An 11,022-nucleotide genomic window follows, 5' to 3' on the forward strand; every position below is an offset into this window, starting at 1 on the left:
GAAATAATTAAAACTCCCTTGTTCTTTATTAAAATTAGACAATTTTTTTGTTTATTAAGTTTTTCAGTAAAAATGTTTTCACAGAAACTGAATGGGATAATATTAGTTTTGGAAAAAAAAAAGCTCTCATGGCAAGTTGTGTAAAACAGGCATTTTCATCATTAAACAAACTTCTTCAATTTTAAAAATGTCAAAATAGAATTTTAATCTTAAAATGTAAGTAAAACAAGCTTCCAATTTGGTAATTTTAACATTATTCAAATTTCTATGAATTGTTTTGAGGCAGTTTGAAAGTTATCTGGAAAAATTTCATTTTTTAAACGTAACAGGACAGAAGCATTTTTCATTGTAGCATTCATTTTCAAAAGACAAGATTGTCAACTAGACACTTTTGATATTATTAAATTCAGAAAAACACATCACCTTTGAGATAAGGTATTCAGTATAAGGTATTCAATAATAGGGCATTTCAGTTTTTAAAAATGAGATAAAAACATGATACATATTACCCCTATGTCATAAAGAGAAATAAGTTCATGAACTAGTCTTCAAGCCACAGTTTAAAAACAACCTAACTTGTGATAATATTTGCATTTGGCTCATGTTCTATACTACTGAACTACTGCATTGATATTAAATGTTACGATGGTTACAAAATTGTTGAAGTACAGTAGCTCAGCTCATATCATCTATTCTTCTACATGTGCTGTGACTCTAGCAATTCACAATTGCTTATTAACACTAGCAGTTTGATCATTTGGTGCTGGTTTAAATGATCCCAGTCTACACTGTTTCACAGTAGTCTGTCTCAGCTAAGTATGTTAATTAACAGCAGAGAGGATGTAAGCATGATAACATGACCACAAGCAATGACCACAGTCACAGAGTAAAACATCGTTTCTTGAAATACTTGAAATTTACAAAATTATTTTGAACACATTTAAATACTACCAGTACTTCAAAGAATAACAATACTATCCTTACTCTTATATTATAATGCCTTTATACCTTCAAACCTGATACATACTTAAGACCCAGGAGCCAATGAAATGATTCAAGTCAAGAATATAAGGTACGAGTTTTTGACATAAGAGATCTGCAAGCAAGCTTTTACAAAATGAATAAAAATTCAGGCTCTTTGACCTAGATCATCTCTCCTGTTATTGGGCAGATAAATGAGAAGCCTGACATGGGAGCCCAGCTACTGAAGGTATCTTTATAATCTGTAGAAATAAAACAAAGACCTCCAGAAGATGATTTAAAACACCTAAGGTCTGAATTGTTTTTACAGCTGTTTGTCTCTGCCACAGATGGGGTATTTCTGCCCCTTATTTGACTGAGGCACTCAGTTAAAGGTAGGATTAGGTGATATCATGTGGTAGGGGCTGTGTATGTTTCTCAGAATTTTTATGTTTTGACTCCAAGTTATTACAAGACAATCTAAACTGTAATGTTAATAATATAAAAGGCACAAAGACTTCCCCAAAAGAAATAAGAAAATCATTATGAATTTAAAATAGCCTCCAGAAAAGGGCAGATTTTCTTCAAAATATCACAAATATTTTCCCTTTTTCTAAGTATTTCAGCTTCACTGGGGTTTAATGTAGATTTTCTTTTAGTGTAGAAAGATCAGTGCAGTACTTCTCCAGCAGCCTCCAGGGCCATCAGTGTCATGAAAGTAATCTTATAAGACTGATTGCCATTATTTTGACTGCAGACCATCCCAGACTGTGACAGCAGAATCATATTAACCCCTGCACCCCGACCCAGCTTCACTGAGTAAACCTGTTTTAACTGCTGCTGACAGTGCAGAATTCCTAATGGATTTATGTAGCTAAATTACTAGGTAGAGAAAGAGAGAAATTTCAAATCTTCCATAGAACCCTCACTTTCTTTCCCGAATTTTCCTTCCTGAGTAAAATAGGATGTATATCTGCAGAAGCTAGTGGTAAGAAATAATACAGTAGTAAGCCAGTGCAGATTAATGACTGAACTGAATCCTTACAGATGTAAGGGATCAAGAGAGTCCTCCACGCACCCCAAGCTTATATTACACATCTAGCTTTAGGTAATAGACACTGTACTCCAAATGCATCCTAGGCACTGGTGGAGAGCCTGGACTTGATCTTTAGCAGGAGTAAATCAAGAGAGATGGATTGACTTACATCAGGTAAAAAACTGCTATTTTGCCTTTTTAGGTAATCTCTGATGGAGTCTATGAATTACAGTAGTACCATGGTATGTATGCTTCTGTATTGAGTACTGCCATGAATAACTAGCAAAGTAATTTCATAAGATATAAATTATTACTAACCCCAGGCTACAATAATTTATGAATTACAAAGCTTTCTAATTTAATATGCATATTTTATGTATTTGAGGATGAAAAGCCCCCTTTTTAGGCTGACTGTGTTTTGATTTACACCGTTGGGACCATGACTGAGAAATGTTATTTCACACACAGAGGGAGGGAGATCACCACTGAGTAATATAAATATTCTATATATAGACATGTAGGAAATCAGTTGTTTCTTTTTACATATTATGAATGTTTCCCAATGCACAATTTTAAATAAATGACATCTAAAAGGAAAATTATTAATTGAAAGAAATGTAAGAGGCGGTGGTTATGGCAGTTTGAGATACAATGTCTATTTAAAATAATCATAAATGAGTGCAAGAGGTACACTGAACTGCCTTCAGAATTTGACTGCATGCTACTTCTAAGGTCCTAAAAACAATGCCTTGTCTATCAGCTGATCAAATTCTATTACTTGTTTACTTTCCCTTACTGTGCTGAAATTACTGGTACACTCAGAGGGTGTATTGGGTTTACATGGCAAGGTTTTGGTAGCAGCTGCCCCATGTCAGGTCAGAGCCAGCTCCAGCTGGCTCCAAAAGGGACCCGCTGCTGGCCAGAGCAGAGCCAGGGAGTGACACTGGGTGGGCCTCTGGGAGAGCAGATTGAAGAAAGGGAAAGAACTGTTGTGCAACTGCAGCTGGGAGAGAGGAGTGAGAAACGTGAGCGACCCAGCCCTGCAGCCCCCAAGGTCAGTGCAGAAGGAGGGCAGGAGGTGCTCCAGGCATGCAGCAGAAGTTCCCCTGCGGCCTGTGGAGAGGCCCCTGGTGGAGCAGGCTGTCCTCCTGCAGCCCATGGGTCCCACATGGAGCAGATCTCCACGCTGCAGCCCATGGAGGAGTCCCTGGTAGAGCAGGTGGATGCACCACACGGGGCAGGAGGAGGATGTAAAAGAGGGTAGGTACAGGGAAGGTATTTTTAGTTTGCTTTTAGTTCTCACTGGTCTAGTCTATTATCAATAGGTAACAAATTACATTAATCTCTCTTATGCTGAGTCTGTTTTACCCATGACAGTAATTTGTGAGTGATGTCCCCGTTCTTATCTCAAACCACAAGCTTTTTTCATCATATTTTCTCCTTCTATTTCTCTGACGAGTAGGAGTGAGATAGTGGCATCGTGGTGCTTAGCTACCTATCGGTGTGAAACCACCATAGATGGGGAGACATCTATCATTTTATCTGTGGTTACAGTGGCCTCCTTTTCCCTTTGGCCAGTCTAAAATATTTATTTTCCTCAGCCTTCTGCAATGACGGCATTGACTTCTTCCCTGCCCAATTCTAGAGTGTGCAAGAGGAGTCACCAAGACACCCCAGATCTCACACACGATAGATTGCCCTGCAGCAGCTTCACAGGTGTCTGTTCTTTACATCCTGCCCTTCTACACCATTTTTTCTGTTTGCCTCCTCTAAGAAGAAAGTGAACCCACAGGAGCCAGGAGCTGAGACACTGACTACAAGAATGACACAGCTACACCATGAGTTGTACAGGACAAGCTGGAGACCAGAGAAGGCATACAGGTTGACCAAGGCAACCTCAGGTACCCCAGAGACATCTTAATGATGGACTAAGCTCCCAACTTCTTTCCATATTCTTTCCCAGCACCAATGAAGAACTTTGTGTAATTCTGACATAATTTCTTCTTAGCCTTCAGATATAACAAGGAATTTCTTTTTCCATCATGATTTATGACTCTGTGAGAGCTATAAAAATATCTTTCCTCACAGAATGAGATGTATGCATTTCTTATAAAGTGAAGTAACAGTTTGTTTTCTGGCCACAGTTTTTAAGCTCTCTAGTCACAAATCCACTATTTTGATAATTTTCTCTCCTTTGTCCACCTATGGATTATAATAACTTTAGTTATCATATGCAGTTGTCAGAAAGAAAAAGGAAAGGAATATTATCTGTCAGGTTTTGGGGAAATATATTATTATTGATTACAATAGAGCTTTATCTGAATAAGTATCTCTTTATTTCAATAACAATGAATGTAACATGCCAATGTTCTATATCCTGCTAAAATGAAAATGGGTGATATAACCCATAAAGTGGAAAAAGACACACTCAGGGTCTTCAGTGTTTAAATCTGGATACTATTAGTTCATACACAAGCACACACAAAAATATCCAGGTGTTTCACAGTTTCTTAAATCATTAGCTTTCTGGAATAAAAACTGTATCTTTTCTGTGCTTTTCATACAGCATAATGGCACATGGATGCTAACTGAGGCCTCTAGGCACTTCCACAATGTAAACAAAAATCATAATTAAAATTACAATGGTGATGCTTTTTGCTTTTTGAGTTAAACAGGTGAAATGAGCTCTGTTCTTTACCTTACAAAGGATAACAACTTTTCATTTCATGCAACATTACGTGTGATCAGGATCCCGCTGTTTCTCGTGGCAGGAAGAATATCTTTAGTGTTTAAATAGTATCAAATATCATAAGTGCAACATAAGCATAAATCTAAAGGTAGATATCTAATTTTCATTGAAAACAGTGGAAACTATGTATGTAAAGATCTTCAGAAACACGGGCTTAAACTGGAAGCCTGGTGTTTCTGCTGTCAGATGTGATTACTTCTGATAAGGCTGGGTCTTGTTCATTACAGTCCAAAAGTCCCATTTCAACGTGGCAAGCCCAGGACATGAGCTAGAAACACCTGGATCTTGGCATCAAATACTTTAATAATCAGAAAAGGACAAATTGCTGTTCTCTGCTTAGTATTGTACCATTCTTTGTCAGGGAAGAAGCCATTCTGAGCTGCATAAATACCCTGACTTGCGAAGAGGACCATTTAGCCCAAACACAGACACAGCTAATACAATCGAGCTACGGGTCTCAGCAAGAACCTAGACAAGCTCACTGCATGCTGAGGATGCCCACAAAACAATGAAGAAATACTGCATCATACTGCATTATGTATAACATTGTAACAACAGAAAAATGCTTCTGCAAGCACTAGACCTCCCGTGTCCTGGTCTACAATGCAACTGTCTCAGGGTCAATGGGCTTCTCAATAGAAATACACAAAATCTGAAGCATGAACCTATGATACAAGGAATCTCCATCAGAGACAAAGTTTAATAGAGGAGTGGCTTTGCTGACAAAGAAGTAAAGAACAAAGCCCACCTGAAGCTTTACCTAGTGTGGGAATATCCATACCACTTCTTTCTAATGTCCAATAAATTTAAGATGCTGCTGCTTTCTTTCTCTTAGTGTCTCAGAGAGGTTTTCTCCCTGACCACCTAAATCTGTATGAATTTAGTGTCTTCAAGTAATTCTGTCTAATTTGCTCAAAATTAGCCATTGAGTGAGGAAACAGAGGCAGAACAACAGATGTAGAGACCATACAATCACATACCCTTTGTTTCCACAGAAAATCAGACTAACAAGCATAATAATCCTTATGAAGTTGTTTTTTTTGTATAAATAATTGCATTTTCCTGGTGTATAGATTTGCATTATTATTGTTTAACGTAAATCACTAGCAATCTACACAGCATGAGTTACTGCCAGGATGTTTAAAAGAGAAGAGTAAAAAGCTGAGCTTCTGTGCAATGGATAAAATATATTTCAAATATTTTGAAGTGTATTGATTTTGCCTTTGAAATTGAAAGCGTGACTTAGGAGGTTATGTCTATTAATTTGCATTTGGAAATAAGAAAAATGTCTCATGTTTCCCTCCCTAAATAAACTAAATTATAACCATGAATTTCTGAGCTGTATTGGCTTTTATGATGAATTCTTCTAGCCATCATATACTTAAGAAATCTTATGCAAGCCTCCTAACAAAGGCTAACCTACTGATTTACTGATACTGATAACCTACTGATGCTAGTAAACTTTGCAGGGTAAAATCATTTAGAAATTACAAGACAGATATAATTTGATATTATTTCTCTATAACACAGTTAACTACATAGCCTCTATTTTGGCAGTCTGGTTAATGATCTCCATTTATTTCAGCATACATAGTAAAACTAAACATGTGAAAAGAAGCCTAATTAAAAAGCTTATGTTCTTTTTAAGCTTGCTGAGTTCTTAGCTTTCAGTACTGATTGAATTCCTACAAATTCTCAGAAATGAAAAGCAAAGCTAAGAGCCATATAAATAGCCTAAAGGGTCATTATTTCTGAGGGTAAATTTATGTAAATTATAAGTTGTCAAGGTAGAAGATAAAGAATTCCCTTTTCCTTAAATTGTACAGATCTCTGGAAAGCAAATTTTATGTACCAGAAATTTAAACATATAATTGTTCACAATAATAATTCTGCCCTGAAATCTTATCCAAAAGTTCAATCAAATGAAAGTTCAGTCTGTATCTAGACAAAATTAGCAAGCAATAGATCCAAACACAGAAAATTCTCTTCTGCATTCTTGCTATGAAAACTATGGAAAAGCACTTTAAGCAAAAGTTCTTTTTATTTTTATTTTTTTTAATGCAAATTATATGAGCAATGGTAGGTGTGAGATTCAACTAATTTAACTCAGCACCCTTATTCTCAGCAGTGTTTTCTCATAACTACAGTGAAAAAGCACCAGACATTGCAAAGTACTGCTGTCCAAATGATCCAGGCCCTCCTGGTCTTGATTCTGTAATCATATTATTTCAAACAGGTTTTATGCTGCTGCTGTCACCATAGCATCTATGGAGACTTTTAGGGATAATAATGCTCCTTCCAACATGCAGTTAATTCTTTTTCTCATCCTTTCCCTGGCAAAAGAATTGTGTTCACATTTTAGTGGTTGGGTTGAGATATGGTTTTGTTGGTTTTGCTGCCATGTGGTACTGTGTTTATAGTAAAGAGAGCCAGTCAGCTTCTACTTCAGATAGAAAGGGTTAAGTATTGGGTCATTAATTACATACCTGATTTCAACATTTCCTTTTTTAATATTACCAAAAATTATTGTTCAAATCTGAAACAAAGCAGGAGTTGGACCTAGACAGTCATCATTTACAAAGATCTGTCTGCATATATGGCAAATTCAAAACAGTTATTTACTCTTTCATTTTCAAGTGGTACACATTGTCTGTTCTTCTTCACAGTTCTGCTTCATGATGGGAGAGAACAAGTTTCAAGTATCAAGACTTTTTCCTTTAAATTCTGACCTTAGCTCTAAACACCATATGACCAAAAGTGGTTCTTTTGCTCCCAGCCAAAGAGTGAAAAGGAAATATCATCAAAATGACCCAACATTTCCTATTCACTTGTTCACTTGTAAACCTGGTATTTTTCTTTTCTGGTCCTGTGGAAGAGGAGAGTTTTGATCCCATTTTTTTTCCTTTGGGGCATTTTTGGCAAGTGAAACAGTGACAATACAGTACCAGGTACCAGGTACCTTGAAGGCAGTATTTGACAGAATGAAAGGTTCATCCAGCAATTCTTATATATGATGCACTGGGACTTTAGTGAGGGGACCAAAAGCACACTATGTAGCCAGTGGCTACATCACTAGAGCAATGAATGAGCTTTGAGCCATGTCACTATAGTGAACTGAGCTGAGATGCAGAAAGGTTAAGTACTAGTCAGATAAAGACAGATACTGCAGTGCTGAGTACCACAGTATTTCATTTTCGGATGTCTTTAGTAAGACCACCAGCCTATGAAGAAGATTTTTCCAGGCCTACAGCTGAAGTTGCTCCACTTCATGTATACCATATATGCTCTGACAATAGGAAAAGTAGAATGATGGTATAGGTCGGTGATTAGGGCACTCCTCTGGCCTAAATCTCATTCCTTATCCCTATAGATAGTCAAGAGTTTTGAGTAATAGTTCAAACCAAGAGTGAATCATTTTGTTAAACTGTTCAAATACTTACAAGATCACAGAAATGTAGAAGTACCTCAGCTCTGGAAATGGGTGGGATTTCGGCATGGCTCTGCTAGGGGCAGGTACCCAGGTGCCTCTGCAGTTTTACAGAGAGAAGCTTTGGCACCTGGGGCTGAGGGATTCTGAGGAGCTAAATTTATAGTTTTGGACGAGTGTGACAACAGTGATCTGTTTATCATCAGATTTGAAGCAGGTAACTAACCCCAAATCTTTCAAGACTGAAGTTAATGACCCTACTATCAGATTATTTCCTCCTGCTATTTTCTACTGCACATAGAGCTGTTAAATACCCTTCACCGTAATGGTAGGAATACTTATTTGTTCTGAAGATAACGTTAACTATTCTCAAAAAAATGTACAGTGCATACTGGACACACAGAATATGAGAGAACTGGGATTCTTCTGAACACACATTTTTCTATTATTCTTTGACGGACCATCTGTTGGGCCAGATGCAAGCTTCCAGTGCTGTTTCTCACATGACAAATCACATGTCCATATATATTACAAACTACCTGGGATTTTTAACTCACTCTACAGGCAATACTCATAACAATAGACACAAAATTAAAGGTAAGACTTTGCAGATTATGCAGAAGCTGGATATTTTTATATGCATTAGGCTCATAATATTTTGCTTATAAATAAGCTTCTGGGTTGCCTAGTCAGACATTCAGATAACTAACATTAGTTTGAGGAGAGGAACTGCATATCTGGTGCCTGAAACTGAAATACACACAACATGAAACCTTTGAGCCAGAAAGGAATCAGTCCAGTCTAGTCTTATATTTACACCAGAACCTAATTAATATTTGGTTCTTCCATGTCAGAAAGCTGAATATTTGTTATTATGAGAAGATATTTTAACACTGACGTTTTCTATCAACTTTCAGGGCTAGTATCTCATGTTACTTGAAAGGTATTCAGCGCTGATGACTCAGAAGTCTGTATTTACCTTTATAGATACAAGTGAGGCAACAAGATTTCAAATTCACCCATACTACTAAATAAATTCATCTGAGTACATGTCAAGGGATAAGTCACTTCTCAGAGGTTCAACTGAATATTAATAGTAAATTGGTTACCCTCACACTTAAAGATTTGCCAGAAAAGCAAAAAAAATGAAGATGTTGACAGGTTTGGCACTTTTTTTGTTTGCTTGGTTGGTTGGTTTGTTTTGTTTTTTCTTTTCTTCTTCAACAGCATTTTGGTCTGCTCTAATCTATACTGTTTATTTTGTCTCTGTCTGAGCTAGATATCTTGTTAGAAGTATGCAATGATATATCTGTCTCTAATTGCAAACTGACAGGGTTATCAGTCACAAAGCAGCCCACATCTGAACTAAGTTAAAATGAAATACACATCACTGAGCAAGGCCTCCTGTATGTTCCACTTTAGTGGTTTTATCATTCTTGAGTTTAACTGAACATTTATTAAAATCAGTGTAATAAATGAAAATTTCTCATTTTCTCTTTTTTTCCTATATACCAGTAGGTCCTCTTTAATTTAACTAGGTAATTGGTGACTTATATGCTTATTTTTTCCCTTCACTAATTTAATATTATTAGAATGTGACCTCCTTGATGGGTCTGAGGATTAGGTCCATTTATCACATGTACAGTGAAGGAAGTTCCAGAGGTTGTCACACAGCTTTCCATCCCTGCCATTCGCTAACAGATCTCCAAGTCAATACAAAATAGCTATGTAATGTATTTTGTGACAATGGAAAACTATCAAAAGAGCAACTTTCTCACTGAACTTCATGAGAATGAGGAAGACAATTATCTCTAATCTAGTCCGTCAAGCTTCTGCTTAGAAATATCTCCAGCCCCTGAGGACTGATGGTTTCCTATTAGTGCTTTAAATCAACTGTGCCCATCTCCTTAATTCATAGTCTCTACAACGCATTAGACTTTCAAAAGAAAACTGTAGGTTCACTTCTAACTCATTCTTAACTGCAATAATAGCCACATGCCAGCATTTCAAGTACAATGAATACAGAAAAACAGAACAGTAACAGAAAAAGGTGAGACTATATTTAAAATCTTTACCTTAAGACATACAGTCCAAGGATTTAGATTAAAACCTGTAAACATTAAGAAAATATTAACAGTAAGGACCCTGAGAAGTACTGATATTCCTCAACCACAAACAGAGCATTTTTGTTGTTGGTGGTGGTGGGCTGTTGTTTTTTGTTGTTGTTGTTTGTTCGTTTGTTTGTTTCATATTTCATTCTAAAGACCTTTAGTGGGTACGACACTGAAATACAGAGCACAGGTAGTTCTGGGAATGAAGAATGCTCACCATAGCAGTCGATCATACCTTTCTCCATCTGAGCACATGCAGATGAAATAATTTCTCATGACACCAAATGTAAAATAAAGTATAAAGTAATTACATGCTTTGGAACACCCTTACTGATTTGTTATTTGAATTAAGCTGCAGAGATGATAGGGGAGAGGTTTCAGGTTTTAAACTAAATTTATCTTACAACTTAAGTCCCAAGAAAGCAATGAGTTTGACACCTATTCACTTCAAAGTTAATGCAAGAGTTAGACTTTTACACACTGTGGGAAAAAAAAATACAAATTTGTGAAGTCTAATGAGACAAAAATCTAAAAACCCTGTAATTAACAAGATTCAGAACATCATGCAGACAAGTCAGTCTAATTCTATTCTTAGTGGTAGTCTTCTTTCATCTTTCTCCCCACATGACCAACCACAGCACCAGGGGCCAGACTAGGCCATTTTTAATTAAGAAATGCATAGAAAGAAATCCTGCAAGCCTGAAAACCTGGGAAAACTAAACCCCAACCCCAAGATGTT

Source organism: Cygnus olor, chromosome 3 (assembly GCF_009769625.2).
Source record: "Cygnus olor isolate bCygOlo1 chromosome 3, bCygOlo1.pri.v2, whole genome shotgun sequence".
Classification (NCBI taxonomy): domain Eukaryota; kingdom Metazoa; phylum Chordata; class Aves; order Anseriformes; family Anatidae; genus Cygnus; species Cygnus olor.